At 38.6% G+C, this 26,099-nt stretch overlaps 1 protein-coding gene and 1 long non-coding RNA gene across 2 annotated transcripts in view; one reads left to right on the top strand and one right to left on the bottom strand.

Annotated features, from left to right (window-relative positions):
- Positions 1-26,099, bottom strand: part of FBN2 (fibrillin 2) — a 248,313-nt gene that overhangs the window by 194,092 nt on the left and 28,122 nt on the right. The gene's annotated exons all lie outside the window — the stretch shown is intronic.
- LOC107183182 lies at positions 6,670-24,552 on the top strand. The gene is made up of 3 exons (XR_001513964.1): positions 6,670-6,714; positions 10,855-10,860; positions 24,514-24,552. It is a non-coding gene; the product is annotated as an uncharacterized LOC107183182 (long non-coding RNA).

The raw sequence follows: 26,099 nt of genomic DNA, 5'->3' as shown, positions 1-26,099 counted from the left end.
CCCCCCATCGGCCCTGCCCTGAGTGTGAGAGGGGCGGCGCCCCAACCCCCTGATCAGCCCTGCTCTGTGGGTGATAGAGGGCGGCGCCCCAACCCCCCTGCCCCACGGGCCCTGCTCTGTGTGTGATGGGGTAGAGCCATAACTTCCCCATTGGCCTTGCCCTGAGTGTGACAGGGTGCGGCACCCCAACCCCCTGATCTGCTCTGCTCTGTGCGTGACAGGGGGTGGCGCCCCATCGACCCTGCCTTGAGTGTGACCGGGGGCGGTGCCCCAACCCCCCGATCGGCCCTACCCTGAGCGTGACAGGGGGTGGCATCGCAACTTCCTATCAACCCTGCTCTGTGCATGACAGGGGGCGATGCCCCAACTCCCCAATCTCCCCTGCTCTGACCCCGGCCAGGTGCTCCACCTGGGGATTGGGCCTGCCCTCTGCCCACCCGGGAGTAGGCCTAAGCCTCATGTCGTTATCTCCCGAGGGGTCCCAGACTGCGAGAGGGCACAGGCCGGTCTGAGGCATCCCTCCTCCCCCCGATGCAAAAATTTGTGCACCAGGCCTCTAGTATATTATATATACATAAATCTTTTGTTTATGGCATACATACATCTATATACATACAAATGCCATAAGCAAAGAATTAATGTCTCAAATATATAACAGACATATGCAAATCAAGAAGATAACACCTTTAGAAAAATAGAAAAAATGTTAATAAACAATTCACTGAAGAAAATACAAATAGTTGATACATATATGAAAAGATATACAAACTCATCCACAGAGAAACAAAATTAAGACATTAAGGTATCATTGGATACACATCAGAGAAGCCAAAAACTATGGCAAGCATTGTTCTAAGCATCTTACATAGTTTATGTCATGTAGTCCTCATGAACTTAATCATGCATGGCTATTACTACCCTTATTTTACAAATGAGGCAAGCAAGACACAGAGAAGTTAGTTCAATGAGCTAATGAATGACAGTCCATGAAGCCTACCTTCTCAACCTAGCAACACCAAGTGTTGTATAATACTGGATAAAACAATCCTGGTTAAGAGAAGACTGTTTTAATGGTCAAGTCAACTGTTTTGGAGAGCAATCTAACAATACTTAGTAAGAGAAAGATGGATATTGCCAAACCGGTTTGGCTCAGTGGATAGAGCGTCGGCCTGCGGACTGAAAGGTCCCAGGTTTGGTTCCGGTCAAGGGCATGTACCTTGGTTGCGGGCACATCCACAGTGGGAGGTGTGCAGGAGGCAGCTGGTCAATGTTTCTCTCTCATCGATGTTTCTAACTCTCTATCCCTCTCCCTTCCTCTCTGTAAAAAATCAATAAAATACATTAAAAGAGAAAGATGGATATGTATAATCTTGTTTAGTCAAGAGAAATGCTTGCATATGTGTACAAGAAAACATTTTTAAAAGATGTTCACAGTAACACTCTTTTATTGGGAAAAGGATAAGTAATCTAAATGTCTATCAGTAAAAAAAATGGATAAACTGCTTTACATGTATGCAGTGGAATACTTCACAATAGTTAAATAAATAAATTAGTTCTATAGTATTAACATTACAAGATCTCAAAAACAATGTTGAATAAAAACAGCACGCTGGATAATGCATGGAAACTGATAGTATTTTGTGTTCACTTAAAATATAAAACTGGAAATATTTTGCAAAACAGGCTTCTTGAAAAACAATAATGTTCATAAAACATTTTGAGCATCATATTACTATAGTGGGACATATCTTAATTTTTTTCTAAGTATGTTAGCTTCTTCACAATGACTGTGACTTAAGTGTAATATCAATGAAAAATTAGCCATCTGTCATTCTACTAATAGTGTTATTTTCCTGATGTTTAAAAAATAATTCAGATATTGCATTTCAAAAATAAAAACATGCCAACAAGAAAGCAAATATATATGAATTTGTTGAAAAGTAGTTGAAAGTAATACTTATGCATAAGTAGACATCTTCCTCTCTTGTTTATTTTTTCTGTTCAAAAATATATAAAACTGATATATCATGGTAACACTGGATGTAGTAAGTGTATAAAAACATGGACTAAATACACTACAAGTTCATGACATTACCTCTGGGAAAGGAGAGGCGAGAGGGAATGAATGAAAAAAAACATAGGGGATTTCAATTTTATCTGCAAAGTTTTATTTCTTTAAAAAACAATTGATCAGAAACAATTTTTTAAGTTAGTTTTCTTTTCATTTGCTGGTATGCACATGAAGATATTTTGAAATGTCCTTTGTTATATACCAGACTTTAAAATTTATCCGAAGTATTTTACTTAAAAAGATAACTTACTTAAAGAACAGAGCATTTCTAAACAACTGAGTGATCAGGGGACTAAATCAGATTTATCATTTACGTACAAAATTTATTTAGAGCTATTTCTCAGTTTATTTAACTGCAGGAGATCAGACATATCTCACTAATGCCCACGTATAAAAAGAGTTTTAAGATTAGAATGTTATCTGCCCTATATTCTTTTACTCTTCAATTTTAATCCTTAAACTACTTTTTCTTCTAAGGACTATCAAAGCTAAGTCAAATCACCGAAGAAACAAAACACAGTTGTTCTTATAAACTTAGAAGGCTTTAAGTAAGTCTTCTAGAGAAAAATTAGTATATTATGACTTCTTATTCCAGGCAACTACGCATCTACCAAAAATGGAGTATAATACGGAAAACTTTCACAATCTAAAGATAATCGCCAATGACAATGAATGAAAAGTCAAGTAGCTCTAGCTGGTTGCTCAGTGGTTAGAGTGTTGGCCCACAGACTGGAGGGTCATGGGTTCGATTCTAGTAAAGGGCATTTACCTCAGTTGCAGGCTTGATCGCCAGACTTGGTTGGGACACATGTAGGAGGCAACCAATTGATGTGTCTCTCTCACATTGATGTTTCTCTCTCTCTCTGTCTCTCCCCTTCCCTTCCACTCTCTCTAAAAATCAATGAGGGGGAAATATCCTCAAGTAAGAATTAACAAAAAAGAAATTAAAGTAAATGATAAATAATTAGGAAAAACATTTTCAGCATATTAGTTACTATCACTACATTAATATTTTAAATGGAAGACAGATAATTATTCAAAATAATGATCTCCTAACCTATATTTAATTGTATAAAAATTATCTTTCACAATAATCTAATTATTATTATTATTATTATTTGGTCTTTAAAACACACCTCTTTCCTATGTCAGGGTTTTTTCCTATGTAGTCTCCTTTTCAAGAACTTTATTCCTTCAACTCTCTAAATGGCCAGTTTCTTCTCATCCTCAGGCCTACAAGTCACTAGATGTAGGCATGTCCTGTGATATTTTTTAAATTTATTTATTTTATTTTATTTTGGTGTGCTCAATCATATGAGAATAGATAACACTGTCAGGCAAAAATCTTTCAGGGCCAGTGTACAAGTCACCAGATCCTCCTTCCTTGTTTCGGTTACCATGGATGCCTGTGCTGAGGTAGTCTGCTTTGCTCTGCATGCCTGAGATGAACAAAGCTCCCCAACAACACTGGACACTTGGTTATGTAGGGTGAACAGAAATTAGCCTTTGTTTATTAAGTAAACAAATTGCAAAGATTTTATGATTGTTTGCATAAAACCATAACCTAAATAACCTAGATTCTAGGTCCTAGAACATCCTAACTAATACAAAGTCTCAGATTAAACAGCATCTCCTCAAAGTGGAATTTCTTATACAATCATTTAAAATTGTTTTAATTCATTATCTTAGAAACCTCTTTGTTTCCTACAGAACATTTAGCACTATACAGGCAGTCCTCAGATTAGGTTGGACTCAACGTACGCCGTATGTCATTTCGTGGTTCGTCACCATCCCCGACTTATTTATAAAAAAGTTGCATCATTTTGATGTATGTACATATGTGCTTTATGTTTTTTATTATTTGCCACAAGTAAAGGTCAGGAATTGTTATCTTTCTTTTAATTTTTTTTACTGTTTCACTTCATTACTGCTGTGTATGTGCTCCATGTAAGTGACATAGGTGCTTATGTAGGTGGGTTCCAACTTATGGCAAAAATTGCGTTATGTCGCACCGTAGGAATGGACCTTCACCATAACCCGAGGACCTACTGTATATGAACAAAGCTCCCCAACAACACTGGACACTTGGTTATGTAGGGTGCCAGTACTAGAAAGCAAATTTAAACTAAATATGACCACAGGAGGTTGGCTGTGGGAGCACACTGACCACCAGAGGGCTGCTCCTGTGTTGAGCGTCTGCCCCCTTGTGGTCAGTGCGTGTCATAGTGACTGGTTGACTGGTTGTTCCGGTGGTTTGGTTGTAACGGTTGCTTAGGCTTTTATATATATAGATATGGTTTCTATGTTTTAAATTTTCCCAGACTGTACAAAAGGAATTTCAAATGTCTTGGTTATAGTGGTTTCCCTAGTACCTAGCACAGTGATCAGCAGACAACATCTTCTTAGTAAATACTTGTTAAATGAATGTTTCACTTTATTTTATTTAAAATAATATATTATGCTCTTTACAAATTCTGATACATAGTCAACATGCTTGGGCAAGAAATTCCAATGACAAAAAAAGTTAAAAGGTACAATAAATTCTCACAACACATAAAAGTTCTAAATTTGAATATCGGCATGACTTACAAGCTATCTATTTTACATTTGGAACCCAACTGCTTCAATTTAGAGAATATCAATTACAGATTCCTTCATTTATAAAAAAAATAATTTCAGATAAAGTTAGTCACAGTTCACATCAAGTGTAATTAAATTTATCCAATATATAAAAAGCCCTAAAGTTATAAAAATGGCATTTTATTGAAGTTATAAAAGACACATATACTAAGCTAGAGTCCTTATTTTACTGCTAGCAATTTAATAAATGTTTCAATCACATTTATGACTATTTCATTTTCCACATATCTTTTGCTGCCAGGCTAAAACCCTTAGTAGTTCATGCTACAATAAACCCAGACCAAGAATCTATTACAAAAATGAATTTTAGGTTGGCTTCCACTGAAGTCTTCTTGTTCAACTGCCAGGGTCTCAGGTAAAAACAGTTACTACACTAACAATCTTTGTCAGCTGCCATACTTTGCCAATGACTACATATCAACCATGGATTGTTGGTGAGCTGCAATTTATCATACATTTTGTGGTAGAGTTTAGCATGCCTGGTGGTCTTCACTCAATGACATTTCAAAACTACCATCAGACAAGCCAAAATGCCAGTACTAGAAAGCAAATTTAAACTAAATATGTTAAAAATGAACATTTCTATGCAATCATGCTAAATCAATAGTAGCAATTACACCTGTGGCAATTTAGCTTGGATTCCTACTCACTAAGAAGTATTTGACCAAGATAGCCCACAAAACACCTGATGAAATTTTACTTGGAGTATTTGTTCTTATAAAAATTATTTAATTAAATTTTCCTCTAATATGGATTTGTTCTTTTCTCTTTTAGATGTTTTTATACTTTTATTTTCATATACTTGCATTTAAAATATATTTTTTTTCCTTTTAATACTGCTTAAAAAATGTTTACTGCAATCAGACAATGTATGCCTCTATACCATAATGATAAAAGCCCTGGCCTTCTATAAATGTGTTTATATCTATGTCATGTAATCATTAATGAAAATAACAACAGCTAAATTCATTTTTAAAAGGAAATAATTCTGATTATTTACAATAAAAATATTATCAAATAATTATAAAATACTTATAAGCATGAGGTATTGTTCTAACTGCTTTATTAACAATAATGCATTTACTTTTTAAAGTGAGATAGGTGTAACTATTATACTCAATTCACACATGAAGAAACAGAGGTTCTTCAAGGTTAGGTGCTATGTTCAAAGCAATATAGCAGCGTAAAAAAAAATGTATGTATATGTTATTAGTGTAATGTACTCCCAGGAGAAAAAATAGTATACAATAGCAGTACAACAGAAAGAGTAGACTCCGGAATCAGGCAGATCTGGGTTCCAATTTAAGTGTCATCATTTACAAGCTTCTTGACACTTAGGGACATAATTCATAGAAAGAGCCTTACCACAGAGCAGGTGCTCATTTAAAAAGCTATTTATTGTATCATTATTTAGACATGCATTCAGTAACTTTCTGATAACAGTCAGCATTTTCCAAGCATTATAAGAAATATAAATTTTTATAAAAATAAATAAATAAATCATGCAAAAAGTTATTTTAGCCATGCTGGTGTGGTTTTACCCATGAACCAAAAGGTCACAATTTCATTCCTCGTCAGAGCACATGCCAAGGTTGTAGGCTCAATCCCCAGTAGGGAGAATGTAGGAGGCTGGCAATCAATGATTGTCTCTCATCATTGATTTTTCTCTCTCTTCCCTTTCCCTTCCTCTCTGAAATCAATAAAAACATATTTTTAAAGAATTATTTTATTATTTTGACAATTTGAGATTAGAGCCAAATCCAATTCAAGTACTAAAAAATAAAAAAATAACCAATTTCATGCAACTTAATTTCAATATATATACGCCATATTGATGGTGAGAAAGGTTTGTGAAAAAGAAATAAGTGTTAGTTATGAGAACTTCCACTGACATTTCTACTAAAGACAAAACCAATACTGTTGGGATTATTCATGGAAACTGCAGCAAATGCAAAATAATCTATATAATAAAAGCCCAAGCAACCATTACGGTGGAACAATCAGTCGCTATGAAGTGCACTGACCACCAGAGATAGACGCTCAACGCAGGATCTGCCCCATGGTGGTCTGTGCACTCCCATAGGGGGAGCAGCCACTCAGCCAGAAGCTGGGCCCATGGCTGGCGAGTGCAGCAGTAGTGGCGGGAGCCTCTCCTGCCTCCACAGCAGCGTTAAGGGGCAGCGAGCTGAGCGGCAGGGAGTGAGCAGGCAGGTGGTAAGGAGTGAGTGATCCCGGATTGCAAGAGGGATATCTGACTGCCAGCTTAGGCCCAATCCCCGTGGGGAGCAGGCCTAAGCTGGGAGGCGGACATCCCCCGAGGGTCCCGGACTGCGAGAGGGCACAGGCCGGGCTGAGGGACCCCTCGCCAGTGCAAGAATTTTGAGCACTTAGCCTCTATTAATTATAATAAAAAAATAACAAAAATCTCCAACCCGTTTCTTAAAATTTTACAGCTTATTCTTCTAAATAGAAACTGAAAAACAAGAGTTTACTTCTTCATAAATTAAAATACTTTATGTATTCGAAAGTGAAAATATCAATGCAAATGCCCACACTGAGACATTGAGTACATACAGTAATGAATGTGCCATCACCAGGTTTATGTACCCCAGACACTCTTCATTTCTTTTTTTTTTTTAAGCTAAGTTTTTTATATATATTTTATTGATTTTTTACAGAGAGGAGGGGAGAGGGATAGAGAGTTAGAAACATCGATCAGCTGCCTCCTGCACATCTCCTACTGGGGATGTGCCCGCAACCCAGGTACATGCCCTTCACCGGAATTGAACCTGGGACCTTTCAGTCCGCAGGCCGACGCTCTATCCACTGAGCCAAACCGGTTTCGGCAGTCTTCATTTCTAATGTCATCCACTTATATCCAGGTATACAACTTAACATTAGCAGTAATAAGCATACAAACAATAAGTAGCAATTTTTTTTACTTTACTGACTAATGGCTTCTACGAAAAGTAAACAAGTTATTCATCTATTCCTTATCCATCAATGACCCAGAAATCTTGGAGTGCATTTTCCCTCCAAGTAGAGTGCCCCTAAATTTTTCTTCATCTATTTATATAATTATTAGTTGACCCAATATTCAGAAAAAGTAAAAACAAAAACCATTCACCATATGTAATTTCTTCAAGTGTTTAAATGATGAACGTAACACCCTAGGTCTAGAGAAAATGATAATATGAGGTGAACAGAGATAATAAAGTCATATTTTGAGTTAAGAAGACAGGAGAAAAATGTCAAAATGAGAAAAGACCTCCTTCTTTGGGTTACAATTAAGAAAGGGTGCATACAATCTGTGCTAGGCTTAAAAATTATCTTTCACGAGTTCAAATAATCTTTAAAAAGAACAGCAAGCTCTTTACTGTACTTTCTAACGTATAATTGGAATTTTCTTGATAAGACACTTAAAGTTTCTGCAATGTAATCAAATGTTCTTAGAACATTGTAAACTATGCTCTTTCTAGGCAGTGACAGACCTTGAGATCCTGAGATTTACTGAAAACAAAAGCAGATTATTGGCAAAAGCCCTGCTGGCATGCTTCCTGCCAGATCAGGTGGTAACAGAATTTAGGGAATAATCACATTTTGTCCACACAAGAACTGGAGCACGTGAAGAGTGTTAGGAATACTATGTCATTAATGCTACCAGAGCTAGGTACAGGCTACAAGCCTGATGACTTTGACACAATGCTGCCATTTATTTCATAGACAATCTTCTTACTCGTTAATAGCACTAAAGTTATGTCTCCAAAGTCATCCCAACATCTGAAGAGGGTACTTTAATAATGTTAAACATGAGCAGGGGAAGCAATGCAACAATAATAACAAACCAAGAAAAATCCCACCTTGATGAATAAAGAAAATCTGTCACCAATTTTAAAGGTGAAAAACCAATCGCTGAATGATGGACATTTTTTTCTCAACATGAACCAAGATTACCCTACTATTAAATTCTATTGAGGGAATTAATGACAGAGGGTTTATTTTCAGATTTTTTTATTTTTAAATTATAGTTATACAATATTATATTAGTTTCAGGTGTACAATATAGAGATTAGACATCTATAACTTATGATGTCTGGTACCCTTCTGACACCATACATAGTTATTACATTATTAATGACTGTATTCTCTACATTGCACTCTACATCCCTGTGACTATTTTTAGAAGTGCCAATTTGTACTAATGACAATTTTTAAAAATACTTTTTTTGCCATTCTCTATCTGACAAAGTGATACTATTTTTTTAAAATGGTCAGAGAAGCTTAAGAAAAACTTAGTGACCTCTAGATTGTCCTTAAGACAGCATCAACTCTATAATGTTCTTGGTATTTAAAAAAGCATATTCATCATAGAAATTCAGTTAACATCTTAAAACTGAACATGTATATATGTTGTTTAGATAAATGTAATCACCATAAGCATCTATATGGTCTGGGATTTTGTTTTCATTTTGAAATGGGAGCTTTCTTGTTTAAAAGTTTATTAAAAACTAAAAATTGTTCTGTAAAAATAGAAAATAAAAATGGTCAGAGAGGAAGAAAGTTGAAGAATTAGAGCATAAAATATTAAAAGGATAAAATTTGGTACACAGAGAGAATACATAGGAAGAAAATGCAGATGAGAAGCTCCATTAACTTGGTCCCCAGAGAAATAACTATAAATGTTAAAAATATTTTTTAAAACAACCATTTCAGGTCTCTGAATATTGTCCTGTGGGCATAAAGCAAACAAAGACACACATATTCAAGAAAATCTATTAAATCTAGGTAAGAAGAACAACATTCTGTGTCACTTGAGCCACAACTTTCCCCCCACAACCCCTCCTCCACCACCGCTAAATTCATTATGATAGAAGCTCCAATCCAGGCAGGTATAACCAATAAAATGGGGCTGGCTTCCTGTCCCCCTCAGTTCTAGGTCAACAGCTATGGTATCTCCCCAGAAGGAGTAGCTGCCAGTGTTCTCCCCTCAGCTTTGTGTTATAGAGGCTAAATTCCAAGTGAGTGTGGCAAGAGGTTGGGGACCTCTTTCTTCACCCGGCCCCACCACTTGTAGGATGGAGGCTTCAGCCCAGGTGCAGGAGACTAAGAATACTCACTGCCTTCACCCTGGCATGCTAATAGGACAGAAGTTCCATGCCAGGAGAGGCGAGCCCAAACACCAAATGTTACCCAACCCACACAGCATCCTACGCATAAAACTGGATGTCCCTTTTAGACAGACCACTATCCCTGCCTCTAATCCAGAGCAGCAGCTCAGTGATTTTGTCCAGAGGGAAAGGCAGGTCAAAAGAAAGAGGGTTGTGAAACCCTCACCAAAGGTACTGACTTTGTTTGAAAACAAGAGATTTCAATGGTAAGCAAGGCTGATACTTCTATGAGGCCAAAAAGCTAAAGTATAGGCCAGATTATCAGAGAGAACCAGAGTAAGACACAACTAAAGAGTCTTCCTGGGGTCAGAACGAATCTCAAAGACTGAGACTGGTCAGAAAAACTACTCCTGGAAAGAGGCCTGCATTCAATTGGATCAGATTGTAGAACAATCTATGACTCAGGGCATTGTGAAAAAATAAACAATAAGCAGACCATTAGAGAAGCCTAACAGTTGGATGTGATAATAACAAAAGCAGACAGCTTAATACAGAGATCAGGAAAAGAGGGCAAAGGGAGCCCTGCTAAAACCACTGCCATTTCAGGTGACTGTGGATGTGTCTAAGGCAGGGGGCTCTAAGGAGTAACATTAGAGGCTTCACACTGCAGGGGCATAAATGAGTTCAACCAAGTCATTATGCGAACAAGTAAACAACAGATGGCATCAAACCCCTGAGAGGGAAAATCCCTATCAAGTGTTGCTGTAGAGAGAACCAAGATGGTGGCATAGGTAAACGCCTGCACTTGCCGCCTCCCACAACTACATCAAAATTACAACTAAAATACAGAACAACCATCATCCAGAAAAGCCAGAAAGCTAGCTGAATGGAAGTCCTACAACTAGAGAAGTAAAGAAAAAAGCACAATGAAACTGGTAGGAGGTGCGGAGGCATAGAAGGGGCTGGTCCAACACCTATGTGTGCTGCTTTTTTAACTGGGAGGGAGAGTGTCTCTTCAGAGGCTTCCCAGAGGAGGAAGGGGTCCCAGTCCCACACCAGACTCCCAGCCCAGGGTCCCAGAGTTGGGAAAAGAAGTCCCAATGAGCAATAAGAACTATGGGCTGTAAAAACCAGTGTGGATTGGGTCTCAGTGACACAGAGGCTGCTGGAGACCCAGCTGCTCCTCTTCAAAGGCCAGTACCGTGAATTGAACTTACAAGTATAGAGCTCCAGCACCAGGGCAAGGCTCTGGGGGTCCCAGGCACATACGAGAAGAAACTAGACTATCTAGCATCAGGGAAAGACCTCGGGGGCTGCTTTTTTTCAGACAGAGGTGCTCACAGGGATCATTGTTCCTATACTGGGACCTTCCTGGTCACAGGGCTGACTGGCAGCCATTATGTTTGCTCTGCCCTGGTGATTCCCTGAGACCCTACCTCATCCAATTTACAACCCCACCCAAGCTGTGTGCAGTGACTTTTGCATATGAATGGCCTGTCCTTGCTCAGGCTAAAATCTGTCAAACAAGCTGAAGTTGGGTTAGGGAGCCCCAAATCTATCAATAAAAGGCTCAAGACCCGACACCAGCATGAGCCTGCCTTGCTTCACAGCTGGGCCTTGTCTGGGTACTTCTAAACCCCATACAAAGAGGAGGAACCTGCAGATCTCTCTGTAGCTCCTGCTGGGTGGACCCAGGCAGTGACTGACTTTACTCCTCTCTGGAGACTCAAGAGCCAGTGTACCCAGTGGTCAGTGTGAGACCATATCAGATTATAACTCTACACATCCATAAGCCACATACTCAAGGAGCAGATTCAGTGAGCACCAAAGCCCCACTGAAGCAAATCCTGCTCCATAAGCATGTCTCCTGCATAGCAGCTCTCCCACTATAGTCGCAATTGGTCCCCACAGGCAATTGGCCTAGAGGTCAATTCCTCCCAGGGACACCAACAGCAAAAGGCTCCACTATAATAAGACTGTACACACAGCCCACAAAGGGATGCACCTAAAGTGTCCACCTTAGGTGATTGGGGAGGGTGTGTCACTAGGTCCCACAGGACACCTACTACACAAGGCCACTCTCTCAACTCAAGGGAACTTAGCAGCTCTAACCAATATATAGAAACAAACACAGGGAAGCAGCCAAAATTTGGAGACAAAGAAACATGTCACAAATGACAGAAATGGAAGAAAGCAAACTACTGAATATAAAATTCAAAACCATGGTTATATGGTTATTCAAGAATCTTTTAGAAACTTCCAAGGGACTTAGTGAGACTTTCAAGGATCTTAGTGAGAATGTCAAAAGCAAGATATTGAAAACCTATTTGAAGAAATAATGACAGAAACCTTCCCCTACCTGATGAAAGAAATAGACTTACAAGTCCAGGAAGCACAGAGAACCCCAAACAAAAGGAATCCAAAGAGAACCACACCAAGACACATCATAATTAAAATGCCAAGGGCGAAAGACAAAGAGAGAATCTTAAAAGCAGCAAGAGAAAAACAGGTACCTACAGGGGAGTACCCATACTAGTGTCAGCTGATTTCTCAACAGAAACCATGCAGGTCAGAAGGGAGTGGCAAGAAATATTCAAAGTGATGAATAGCAAGAACCTACAAACAAGTTTACTCTACCCAGCAAAGCTGTCATTTAGAAATTGAAGGTCAGATAAAGAACTTCACAGACCAGAAAAAGCTAAAGGAGTTCATCACCACAAAACCAATATTATATGAAATGCTGAAGGGTATTCTTTAAGAAGAGGAAGAAGAAGAAAAAGAAAGAGAAAAAAATATGAATAACAAAACAGCAACAAATACATATCTCCAAACAACTGAATCTAAAAATCAAATGAATAAGAAAATCTAATGAACAAAATAAAGTGGTGAATAAAATAAATTCAGAGGTATGGAAATGGAACAGACGGACAATTCTCAGAGGGAAGGGGGTGTGACGAGATTTAAAAAAGATCTTATATACATGTATGCATTACCTATGACACAGACAATACGGTGGAGAAGGCCTGTGGTGGGGCTGGAACAGGGTGGAGGGTAGCCAAGGAGGGAAAAACAAGGGACATCTATAATAATCTCAATAATAAAGATTTTTTTAAAAGTTAAAACAATAAAGAGTTGCTGTAGTCCAGACAGTGTGGCTCAGTGATTGAGCTTCAACTCTTGAACCAAGACATCACTGGTTTTATTCCTAGTCAGGGCACATGCCCAGGTTGTGGGCTTGATGCTCCGTAGAGGGCTTGCAGTAAGCACCAAAAAGGTGATGTTTCTCATCAATGTATCTATCTCTCTATCCCTCTCCTTTCCTCTTCTTACAAATTAATAAACATTTTTTTAAAAGTTGCTATAGTATGTTACTTTAAATGTACAGATTTCAACAAAAAGTATGAGAAATCTGAAGAAATAAGACAGTAGATCAATTATATGTAGGAGGGAAAAGCAAACAACAGAAATAGCCTGTGAGAGGACCCAGATGTCAGGCTTAACAGATGACAGACTTCAAGGCAACCAATATAAATTTTTAAAGTCCTAAAGGAAACCATGTTGTAAAGCAAGGTATGATGACAATTACCCACCTAGGGAAAACTATTAATAATAAGATAGAAATTATAACAAAGAACCAAATGGAAATTCTAAAGTCAGAAAGTATAATAATTAAAATAAAAAATTAATTAGAAGGGATCAAAATAGATTTGAACTGGCAAAAGGAAGAATCAGCAAACCTGGTGATAGATCAGTATAGATGATGCAATTTGAAGAACAGAGGAGAGAAAAAGAATGAAGAAAAGAGAACAAAGATTCAGAGAAACATGTCACAGTATTAAACACACCAAAATATGCATAATGGAAGTATTAGCAGAAGAGGAGAGAAAAGAACAGGAAAAATATTCAAAGAATTTAATGGAAGGAAACTTCTCAAACTTGAAGAAGAATGTTATTAACCTACACCTACAAGAAGCTCAAGAAAGGCCTACTCATAAATACAAAGCAATCCATACTCACACATATCATAGTTAAAATCTTAAAGAAAAAATCTTGAAATCAGCAAAAGAAAAGCAATTTCCCACATATAAGGAAACTCTAATACATTTAACTGCTGACTACTTGTCAGAAAAAAAAAATGAAGCCAGAAACAGAAGTAAAAGAACAAATTAAACTTAAAACAAGCAGAAGGAAAGACATCATAATACATACAGCAGAAATTAATGAAATAGAAAAGAGAAAAATAATACAGAAAAATCAATGAAACCAAAAGTTGGTTCTTTGCAATAAAATGGACAAATCTTTAGCTAGACTGACCAAGAAAGAAGACAGAAGACTCAAAGTATTAATGTCAGAAAGAAAAGAGGAGGCATTACTACTGACATTACAGAAAGAAAAATGATTAGAAAGTAATATGATGAGCACAAACTACAAATTTGATAGTCAACAAATTAAATATATGAAACAAAAAAATTTTTGGAAAGACACAAACTACCAAAAGGGACTCTAAAATAATTACAAAATCTGAATGGACCTATAAAAGGTTGACTTAAGCATTAAACACTACACACAAAGAAAAGTCCAAGTCCCTTAGCTTCACTGGTAAATTCTATCAAACATTTAACAAGGAACTAATACCATTTTTTTACAAACTCTACCAAAAATTATGAGAAAGGAACATTTCTTAGCTTATTAGATAAGGCCACTATAACTCTGATACCCAAACCAGACAAAGACATCACAAGAAAAGAAAACAAAAGAGCAATATTTCCTATAAATATAGACACAAAAAATATTCTAGATAAATGAATAAACATACCAGCAACATATAAAAAGGATTGTACACCATGACTAAATAAGTTTATACAAGGAATGCAAGGTCATTTTATCATATAAAACCAATCACTGTAATGCACCATAACAATAAAGGACAAAAATAACACAATCATTTGAAACAAAACGCATTTGAAAAAACCCAACACCCTTTCATGATAAAAAAAAACAACAACCATAAAAACTAGGAATGGAAGGAAATGAAACTTCCTCAACCTTTTGTAATAAAAGGTAAACTTTTGTAGATAAAGGCCATCTATTAAAAACCCCACACCTACATTATACTTAACTAGAGGCCCAGTGCATGAAATTCGTGCACTCAGTGTGTGGAGGGGGGATCCGTCTGCCTGGCCTGCACCCTCTTCTAGTCTGGGAACCCTCAGGGGATGTCTTACTGTTGGCTCCCAGACTGGCTTAGGCCCGCTCCTTAGCACTGCTGCAGATGCGGGAGAGGCTCCTGCCACCACCACTGCACTCACCGCCATGAGCCCAGCTTCTGTCAGAGCATCCCTCCCACTGTGGGAGCACACTGACCACCAGGGAGCAGCTCTTGCATTGAGCGTCTGCCCACTAGTGGTCAGTGCGCATCATAGCGACCGGTCATTCTGCTATTGGGCCAAGAACCAGCTCTCCAACATTCCCCAAGGGATCCCAGATTGCGTGACGGTGTAGGCCAGGCCGAGGGACCCCACCAGTGCACGATCAGGGCCAGGGAGGGACGTGGGAGGTTGGCCAGCTGGGGAGGGACCATGGGAGGGCTCATCTAGCCCATCTCACTCAGTCCCAATCGGCCAGACCCCAGCAGCAAGCTAACCTACTAGTAGGAGCGTCTGCCCCCTGGTGGTCAGTGCATGTCATAGCGAGCAGTTGAGCGATCTTAGCATATCATTAGCATATTACGTTTTGATTGGTTGAACAGCTGACTGGATGATCGGACACTTAGCATATTAGGCTTTTATTATATCAATAATATATAGGATGGTGAAAGACTAGCTGCTTTCCCCTTAAGATCAGAAATAAGATGAGGATGTCTGTTCTTACAATTTCTGTTCATCATTGTAGTGAGGTTCCTACTCGGGGCAATTAAGCAAGAAAAGGAAATAAAAGGCATGCATATGGTTAAGAAAAAAGTAAAACTATCTCTATTTGTAGATTACATGACATATATGTATGTGTGTGTATGTGAGGCCCGGTGCGCAAAATTCATACACAGGTGGGGTCCCTAGGCCCGGCAGGCAATCAGGGCCGATCAGACCCAGGCGGATTGGGGCCCAAAGGCCCTGGTGGGGTCGGGAGAGGAGGTGACAGTCGCCAGGCAAAGAAGGCAAGGATGCCAGAGGCCAATGCAACCCTCGGCACCCCGCCACCCCATGGTTTCCCACCTCCCCCACTCCTCCTTCCCTTGCTGCTGTGCTGCCACCGGGGCCTGCGGGCTGGGAGGAGGGACAGGGCCTGCCGGCCGGGGGAGAGATGGGTGAGGGACCGCCAGAGATTTGCCAACCGGGGGGCGGGGGGGGTCACAGGAAGTTTCAATTCTTCCAGTTTGAAACATGCAGGAGGCAGCCGATCAATGATTCTCTATCATCATTGATGGTTCTATCTCTATTTCTCTCTCTGAAATCAATCAAATATATATTTTTAAAATGCAAGGGTTTTAGAGGAAGAAAGCTAGGGTAAAGAAGCTATTGGAAAAAAAAGGACAGGGGGGCCTTTGAAATCTTGGTCACATTTCAAATAGGTTAACATAAGGTGGTCCTCAGGGGGTGACAGGTGAGGAGTGGCAGTGGGTGGAGCAGGGAACTGTGGACTGAGGAACAGGCTGTAATGACTGGGAATGTCTTGACAGTGACACCAAGCCTGGGTTGGGGCCACCGCTGGGATCATTCATCCTCAAAAGGTTTTAAATCCATATGAGAGGAGAAACATGGAGATCAGTGGGCCTTTCTTAGCCTAGAAGGTGACGCGGGAAGCAGGAGCTGGCTGCCCTGCTTTCCTACAAATGTAAACACGCAGTATTACTGCACATGGACATCAGTCACGCAGCCAAATCAATGCCCAGCCAGTCCTGGTGGCTGTGTCCTGCCACTCTCTGGCTGTGCTGTGGCACTATTGGATGGGGAGGCCGAAGCCAATCTCTGAGTGCATGTAGCATACAAAGGAGTGAGCAGGAAGCTTGAAACTGGAGCTGACGTGTAGTGGCCTGGCAGAGATGTGTCCACCATGGAGGGGGACGGGGAGCAGCTGTTGGCACAACGAGCTTTGGAGTCGGAGGGGCTGCGTGCGCTTCCTGCATGCCCGCGGCATGCCAGCCAGGCCAGGTAGGGCCTGAGGAGACCTTTCCCTCCTGGAGCTGCTCTTCCCAGGGTGATGGCACCCGGCTGCCTTTTTATCCAATTTATTTATTTTTTTCCATTGGAAAGCAAGCTCTGGGCTTGCAGTTCCTAGGATCCCTGGGCCATAGCGTGCACCTCCAGGCCTCGCTGCACCCCCTCTCCCTCCTCCTGCCTTGAGTGCCTGCTCTCTGTGGTCAGTGCACATCATAGTGACTTGTCAACCAGTCATTCTGGTTGTTCTAGTCATTCTGCCATAACAGTCACTGGGCTTTCATATATATAGATATCCTAAATTGTCTAGTAAAAATTATTGGAATTAATTCAAAAGTTCTGCGAGGTAGGATATAAGATCAATACACAAAAATCAACTGTATTTCTAGACACTAACAAGGAAAAATTTAAATAAATTAAGAAAACATTTCCATTTATAAGAGCATAAAAATACTTAGAAATAAATTTAACAAAAGAAGTGTAAAATTTACACTCTGAAACTATAAAACACTGTTGAAAGAAATTAAAGATTAAATAAATAAAAAGATATCCCATGAAAGAATGAAAAATAACAAGTTAAAAAAATCATTTTAAGACATTGTAGGATACCCTTTCCAAAATGTCTTCAATGACAGAGTGATAGGTGGGGAGGATCCTTGCTTTGAGTTGTGCTGATTATCAGCCTGATGGGCACAGTTTCTAGGGCAGTTTGATGTCAACACCTAGAATACCAAACATGAGACTTAAGAAAAATTAATATATGAAACATGTGCATGTGTTGTTGATGAGCACTCCAAGAAATCCCAGATTGTCTGAGATTTGTGGAGAAAATTTCCTTGAACCAGTATGAATTGTGAACTGAATTTCCAAATCTGGCTTGGTAATCACCAAAAATCTAATCCCAAATGAATGAAAACTAAAGTAGAGGATCCAATAGTCCATTCCAAAATTCTTAGAATGCCCTGTGTCAACAGGTACTATGCTTACTAGTTAAGTAGCTCCATTGGTTAGAGCATCGTCCTGATATGCCAGGGGGTGTGGGTTCAATCCCAGTCAGGGCACATACAAGAACTAATTAAGTAAATACTGTAGTTAAGGTTTTGCTTTAGTGTCATTCCAATAAGCATAAAGATAGCCTGAACCATACAGAGCCATAGTGTACAAGATAATTAATAATATAGTCATCTATAATTCTACAGTTATTATGCCAAATTTCTGTAAGTAAAGTGACCAGAGAAAGAGACATGTTTTCTAGTTCATGGTCATGTCTTTGGGCTAGTGGCAGGGTTAGAGCTATATTTCAAGAACCTTTGTAATGTGATATTTAAAATAAGTAACATCTCCAATAACTTTTAACTGAATGGCTGAATGAGTTTGTTTCATAATTCTAGTAGTTAAATAATAGAAAACATTTATTAGGCATTGGTATCAAGCAAGTTCTTTGTACCTGTCAGAGTATACTTAAAGCAATTCACAATTCAGAACCCCCATCCCTATCCGTGGGCCACTCTCCCTTTCTCTCTTTCCGGCACTCATACGGCACTAAATTGGCCACAAGTCTGGCATCTGAAGGAAGAAGATATGACTGAAGAGAGTCCTGTTAAGGAGGAAAAGCAGTAGGAAAGCCTGACGCCTTCGTCCAGAGTACTACTACTATCTGAAGTCAGAGGGAAGCGAAGAGGCAACATGAGAAGCCCAGAGCAGGGTCAGTCAGTGTAGTGTGTTAAATACGTTAATGGAAATGCAGAGTACAGAGCACATTTACCTCCTTTGGGCTCTATGAAGGTCACCTCACAAATGCACACCAATCTGATGATGATCACATCAAAGTGGTTCCTGTATAGCCCCACTGAAGGTCTGCAGGCCATGGCTTTTGCAAAATCCCAAATATAATTGTGTTCATACTTAAGAGAGAAGCAAAAAGCCCCTTAACCATCTCACCACAGAGTTTTGAGATTAATTAATGAATATAATACTTTTCACCAGATTCCCCAAAGAACCATCCTGCCCCCCTCATCAACTTTGCCATTATCTGCTCAGCTGCTCTTTGATCTTATCTGGTTCCGGCTCTAGGTTTTTTTCTGAAGTACCATGTGCCTGAAAAATGCTGAGTGGTATTCCCCAGCCCCCGCAAAGCCCTCCAAACTGTCTGTTCATCAAGCAGCTTTTGAGATACCACCTCCTTCACAAATCATTCCTGCAACAAAGACAGGTAAGTGATCAAGTCTCTTGGCTCTCACTCAAAAGTAGAGAAATCAACTATACTTATTTAGTTTTACATAGTCATAAGCAACAGGAAATGCATAATTGTGTAGTGAGAAATGAATATTTATGAATTCCAGCAATTATTTTTAAAAGAGGAAGTATTATAAAGTATAAGTGATATGAAAAGTACATAATGTCATATCCCTTTGTTCATCTCGCTATAATTTACACTACAATAATGTTATTGAATAAACTATAGGGTTTAACGCTAGCAAGGGATGATGTCAGAAGGCTGCTTCAAACAAGTGGGATTTTCCTTTTTAGAAGAAAACAGACAAAGCTTTCAGTTTTCTATGTATGATTGCTAAAGTATATTTGGATTATTACTTAGCTTACCACGTAGTAACCAAGCCAAGATTTGAAGCCATTATAAACATTGTTGGCTCAGTCGTGCCCCCTGCAGGGAGTATGTATTTCTTACTGAGGTCACGGAGACTTAAAAATATGTGATATGGAGCCAAAACCGGTTTGGCTCAGTGGATAGAGCATCGGCCTGCGGACTGAAGGGTCCCGGGTTCGATTCCGGTCAAGGGCATGTACCTGGGTTGCAGGCACATCCCCAGTAGGAGATGTGCAGGAGGCAGCTGATCGATGACTCTCTCTCATTGATGTTTCTAACTCTCTATCTCTCTCCCTTCCTCTCTGTAAAAAATCAATAAAATATATTTAAAAAAATATGTGATATGGAGTAAAACCTCAAGATAAAGTTGACTCTTTTCAAATCCAATTTTGCCACATCATAAGGAGGCAAATCCTATTCTGATAACAGAATTTTAGGACATTATAAATCTGTTCAAAATAATCCAGTAGTAAATTTCATCCAGAGTGCCTTAATTTGGGGCTCTAAATGTAAAAACTGAATTACTGGATAAAATATTAGAGATAATTTAATAAATGATTTTTCAGATTACCTAATCATAAAAATATGCCAGGATATTTTCTAAGGACTGCATGCCAGACCAGTGTTTCACAAACTTCACTCTGCAGCAGAATTACTTTAGGGACTTTTTAAAAATGCTGACACTGGAGCTTGGGTCCCACTGCTTCAGAGATTCTTACATAATTCACCAGTAAGAAGTCTGGGTGTCGGTATTTTAAAGCTCCCTGGAGATGATAATATACAACTATGTTTAAAAGTCACTGAATTCAGAGCACTGAATCTGATTCTCCCAGGACAGGCATAGGAAGCAACGTTTCTCATGAAAAAGCAGGTGATTCTTATCAAGAAAGATGGGTAAACACTGATCTAGCTCAATGTCTTCATTTTTCAAAGAAATTAATTATAAATTGTCTTGCTTAAAAACACAGTTAATTTGTTAAATTCTAACTAAAATCTCTTTATGACATTCAAAATTAATTATTTTAAAAGATGAAAACAATCATGCTCAAGATTTGAAATGTGCCTTGAATGCTATTTCTAATTCAGATGAAGATGTTTACAAACATTCAGCTTTGCTCATGTGGAAGAACTTTGCATGCATTAAACCGTGATATTAAGTATAGTCATGGGAAACATAATTTTTAATCCACAGAAGATGAAGCACCCACAGAACTAGTGTTGCTTGGTTCAATGACATGCACTTAATAAACCACCACAATATTTTTTGAAAATGATAACCACAACGTCATAAATTATATCATCGTCTATCATAAATCCTTATACGTGGCTTTCTGTGTGACTTGAGATATATTCCAGATAATATCAACTTCCTGAAAACCTCTGGAGACTGAAACTATATCAGAGAATCTCCCTTCCCTGAAGCTAATATGACAAAAACTAAAGGCAAAAGCTACAAAACCATCTACCTATAGCACCTAAAGAAGAAAATGGCACAAACTCCTGCATAGTACTTGAAAACGGCAACCTAGGAATAAAACAGAAGAGAGTCATAACCCCTCTTTGCCCACATGACTCAGGGAATGAGAATAACTCATCAAAATCCCGAGAAATCTCACTAATTCTCCCTGGAGAACTGGGGGTGAGTTCAGCTTATGGAGAAATCAGAAAACATCTGGAGGAGTAAAGTCTCTCCCTACCAACATAGCAACTCATCGGAAAGCAGGAACACAAAGAGATCCAGACACTGTGATCTCTACTACATGGGAGGAAACCAGACAGTGAAGGCAGGATGCTCCTCACCACCCAGGGTCAATTATCCCAGCATCCAACCAGAGGAGACACAACGGATGTAAGAAAAAAGGCTCTCCTCCAGCAGGAAGCTGGGCTGAAGCCCCTTACCATCACAATGAGTATGGGACACCTGGGAGAAGCCAATGCAAGCGTGATTTTCCAAAAGCAAAGGTGCACCAGGGACTACAGCTGAAACAGGGGGGTCCTCCATTTCCCATTTGGATCATCCTTTTTGAAAACAGATCATGTTTCCATGACCAGATGACGTGGTCCTCGCACAAGTCATGCAAAGAACAACCTGAGAAAGTGTGGAGCTCACATCTTTTAATTAAAGCTGTCCAAATCCCACCTGAGGTCTTCCGCTCCTCGTTTGGGCTCAGAACATGAAGCACCCTGGTTTTCAAATAGCAACTAAACAGACAGGAAGACAACTCAAGCAAATTTAAAAGAAAAAAGTGTAAAATTCACTTACATCAAATTAATGTGAATAGTTCTGGACAGAGCTGCCCATTTTAAGCAAGCAGAAGACAAAAGAAAGGGGTCAGGAACTGTGTAACATATTGTAATTCATTTTGTTTCTTAAGGTACAAAGCAAATTAAGAAAACAAGACTGTTGCATTATAGGAAAAAAGCATCATCAAGGAAATAAGATAATTACACGAATTATCTGTATTACAGAGGTAACTGTAAAGACCTACATAAGAAAATGAATTCAGAATAAAAAGGCTCTTTTAAAAAAAATTTTTATTGTTGGTAGTATTACAGATATCTCGCATTTTCTCCCCCTTTTCTCCCCTCCTTTCTGCCCCTTCCAACCCCCTAGGTCTTCACCACCCTACTGCCATGTCCATGGGCTATGCATATAAGTATATTAGTTCTTTGGTTTATCGCTTCTTGTTCCCCCAACCCCACATGAGGTATGTCAGTCTGTTCCATGCCTCCCTACTTAGGGTCTTATTTTGTTGGTCAATTCTTTTTGTTCATTCGTTTCGACAAATAAGTGAGATCATGTGATATTTGTCTTTCTCAGTTTGGCTTATTTCACTTAGTATAATATTTCGACAAAGCCTAGTTGATAAACAAACGAAGCAAATAGAAAGGAAACTTCTAAGCCAAAGAAACAAACTGAAGACAAAATAAAAACACCTCACAGAATTACAAAACCATTACATTAATTGGAAAAGGCAAAACAGAGCAGATGAAGCTAAAAAAAACACAACAATTTCTGACTCAGGTCAAAGCAATTAAAGAGCAAACAACATTATGATCACAAGTCTAACAAAAAAAAAGGTCAATATACTTGAATTAGAGAACCTAACTAATGAAGCATAAAAACCTTTCAAAGACATAAAAGAAATTCCCTGAATATTAAAGAAGAAACTGTCATTTCAGATTAAATGACCACACCATTTTCACTAAAACTTCTGTAGAACAAATAACTATGAGTAAAATTGTTCAAGCATCAGAAAAGAGACAGCAAGTGAACGTAGAAAGCTGGAAAAACTGGGGTTAGATTCAGATTTTTCATACAGTCAATGACAGAAAACAAATGGATGATATCTTTAAAAATTTCAGAGGAAAGGTATAAACCCTCAGACTTTTTCCCATCCAAGTTGGAGTTCAAGTTTAAGGCAACAGGCCAACATTCTCTATAATGAGGAAGCACTCATTGAATACTTCCTAGAAAAATAAATTGATGACAAATCCAATCAACCAACAGATGTGTTGGGGGGCAGGGAGAGGAAGCAATAATAAAGCATGTAGTACTTACTCCCCTCAGGGTGGGGAGATAACAGAAATTGTATAATGTTATCTATCAAGAAATGGTGACCTAAGTACATATATTGACCAGCTTTTACAATCTTAAACAAAACCAGTAAAAAAAATTAGAAGAAAATTTGCATAATATTTAAAATGAGTCTAAAATAATATTTAAAATTTTTTGGAAGGTAAAAGCTCCCAATAAAGAGAAAATAGGCAGACAGAAAATATCTCTTCCCTATATGTTCAGCATAAATTTAGTTTTTAACTTCTTGAGAGAATATGTTTGATATAACTGAAACTAGTAAGAATGTACCCCGACTATTTATCTAGTGATACGTCCTGGCTCCTTGGCTATCCACTCCTTGAGAAATCCACACTCATTATGCACACAATAATTAGTGATATTGCTTTTTCAAGGTCCCACATTAATATTCCCCAAAAGAGTGGACACAATAATTCAGGATGTGTCCCTCAATGTGTTTCTTTAACTGTGACTGAGTACAAGTTTAACTCTTGCAGAGGATCAAGAAAGCATAAAGGATTATTGCATTTCCCTAGGAAACTGATTGGATTATATTTTTATGGCATTAATGTACTTTTTCAGAGAGACAGTTTCAATTCCCCTTAAGATTTGTCCTCCACTTCATCCACACAAATAACTTCTTTCAAGGAGTTATACACGGGGTTTATTTTTATTATATAGTAATAAACAGCATCAATTAGAAGGTGCAAAAAAACAGATTTTAACTTGAGTTGTTTTTCTACAAGCAGATAAAAAAACATATATGGCCAGAGGCATTAGTTTCAAAACCTAAACCAATTTATATGGGAAAAAAGGATAAAAAATTACTTTCGTTTTCCCATTCTTTAAAACAATTTTACTGAGGTATAACTGATACAATAAACTACACATAAAGTGTACAATGCTTTTACATATATTATACGCCCATAAAATCATTAATAAAACCTACATAATGAACATATATCCATCACCCCTAAGTTTTCTCTTGTTCCTCTGTAATTTCTCTATCCTGCCCATTCACACCTCTCCATCCCTAGGCAACCAATGATCTGCTAGTTGTAACTATAGATTAGTTTGAATTATCTATAACTATATTGATATGAAATCATACCACATATACCTTTTTGTGTGCCTTCTTTCACTCAGGATAAATATTTCGAGGTTCATCAATACTGCATGTATCAACAATTCTTTTACTTATTCTATATAATAAAATGGTAATATGCAAATAGACCGAACGGCAAAACAACTGAACAATCAATCAAAGTGTAATATACTAATGATATGTTAAGGCTGCTCAACTTCTTGCTATAACATGCACTGACCAACAGGGGCCAGACAGTCAACTGGTCGACCAGTCACTATGACGTGCACTGACCACCAGGGGGCAGATGTTCCGACCGGTAGGTTAGCTTGCTGTTGGGGTCCGCCGATTGGGACTGAGCGAGACAGGCCGGACATGGCCTGGAGCCCTCCCATGGTCCCTCCCTGGCCCCATTGTGCACCAGTGGGGTCCTTCAGCCTGGCTGTGCCCTCTCACAATCTGGGATCCCTTAGGGGATGTTGGAGAGCCAGTTTTAGCTCGATCCCGCAGGCCACTCCCCTTGGGAGGGCACCTAACACAGAGCTCATGGCTGGCGAGTGCTGCTGTGGCAGTACAAGCCTCTCCCAATCAGGACTGATTGGATGCGAGCCCATGGCAGGCACAGTGGGGCCGGAATGAGCAGGAGTGGCAGGTGGGAGCTGCAGGTGGCCTTAGACTGTGGGTTTCGGCCTAATCCCTGCAGGCCACCCAGAGGGACCCCACCCATGCACGAATTCGTGCACTGGGCCTCTAGTTATGAATAAGAAGTATTCCATTATATAAATATACCACAATTTGTTTATCCATTCACCTGTTGACAGACATTTTGGGTTGTTTCTTTTTTTAGGGCTAAGGGGGTTTATTAAGCTTCTTGGTTCTGTCCATTCACAGCATTCATCAAATTTGAACATTTTGTGACCATTTCTTCAAATATATTTTTGTACCATCACTCTTTTGATAACTCTAAAAGTTGCCACAAAGTTCAGTGATACTCTCCTATATTTTTAAGCCTTTTATTCTTTGCATTTTATTTTGAATAATTTCTATTGCTATATTTTCTGGTTCACTAATCTCTTCATCTACAATGTCTAACCTGTTATTAAACCCATTAAGAATATTTTCACATCTGATTTTGTAGTTTTCACCTTTAAAATTTCTATTTGGATTCCATATCTGTTTAACATTTGAATCTTTCTCTAGCTTTATAGACAAGTAGAATATACTTAAAAGAACTATTTTAGCCTTCTAGTCTGATAATTCCAACATCTGTATAGGTCAGTGATGGCGAACCTATGACACGCGTGTCAGAAGTGACACGCGAACTCATTTGATTGATTTTTCTTTGTTAAATGGCATTTAAATATATAAAATAAATATCAAAAATATAAGTCTTTGTTTTAGTATGGTTGCAAATATCAAAAAATTTCTATGTGTGACACGGCACCAGAGTTAAGTTAGGGTTTTTCAAAATGCTGACACGCCAAGCTCAAAAGGTTCGCCATTACTGGTATAGGTTCTGGGTATTTTGATTGATTGGTAAGTCTTCTTGTTATGATCATACTCTCCCACTGTAGAATTTTGTTCTTACACCTTCTAATTGATGTTTTACATTATTATACAATAAAAATAAACCCCCATGTACGAAATTTTTATCAATAATATCTTATTAGATATAATATATTGTGAGTTTTACATTATATAGTGCTTAGCTTTTTTGTTTTTTATAACTATTGTTGAACTTTGTTCATAAATAAATGAGCCTTCTGGATTTTGCTTTCAGAATTTATTTGCCAGGGCCAGAGTAGCATTTAATCTATGACTATTATTCCCATTACTGAGGCAGGACCTATCTTAGTACTC

This window comes from Myotis davidii, unplaced genomic scaffold (genome assembly GCF_000327345.1).
Source record: "Myotis davidii unplaced genomic scaffold, ASM32734v1 scaffold159, whole genome shotgun sequence".
NCBI classification, from domain to species: Eukaryota; Metazoa; Chordata; class Mammalia; order Chiroptera; family Vespertilionidae; genus Myotis; species Myotis davidii.
Note: the sequence above shows the minus strand (reverse complement) of the source record. Positions and strands in the feature narration are given on the sequence as shown.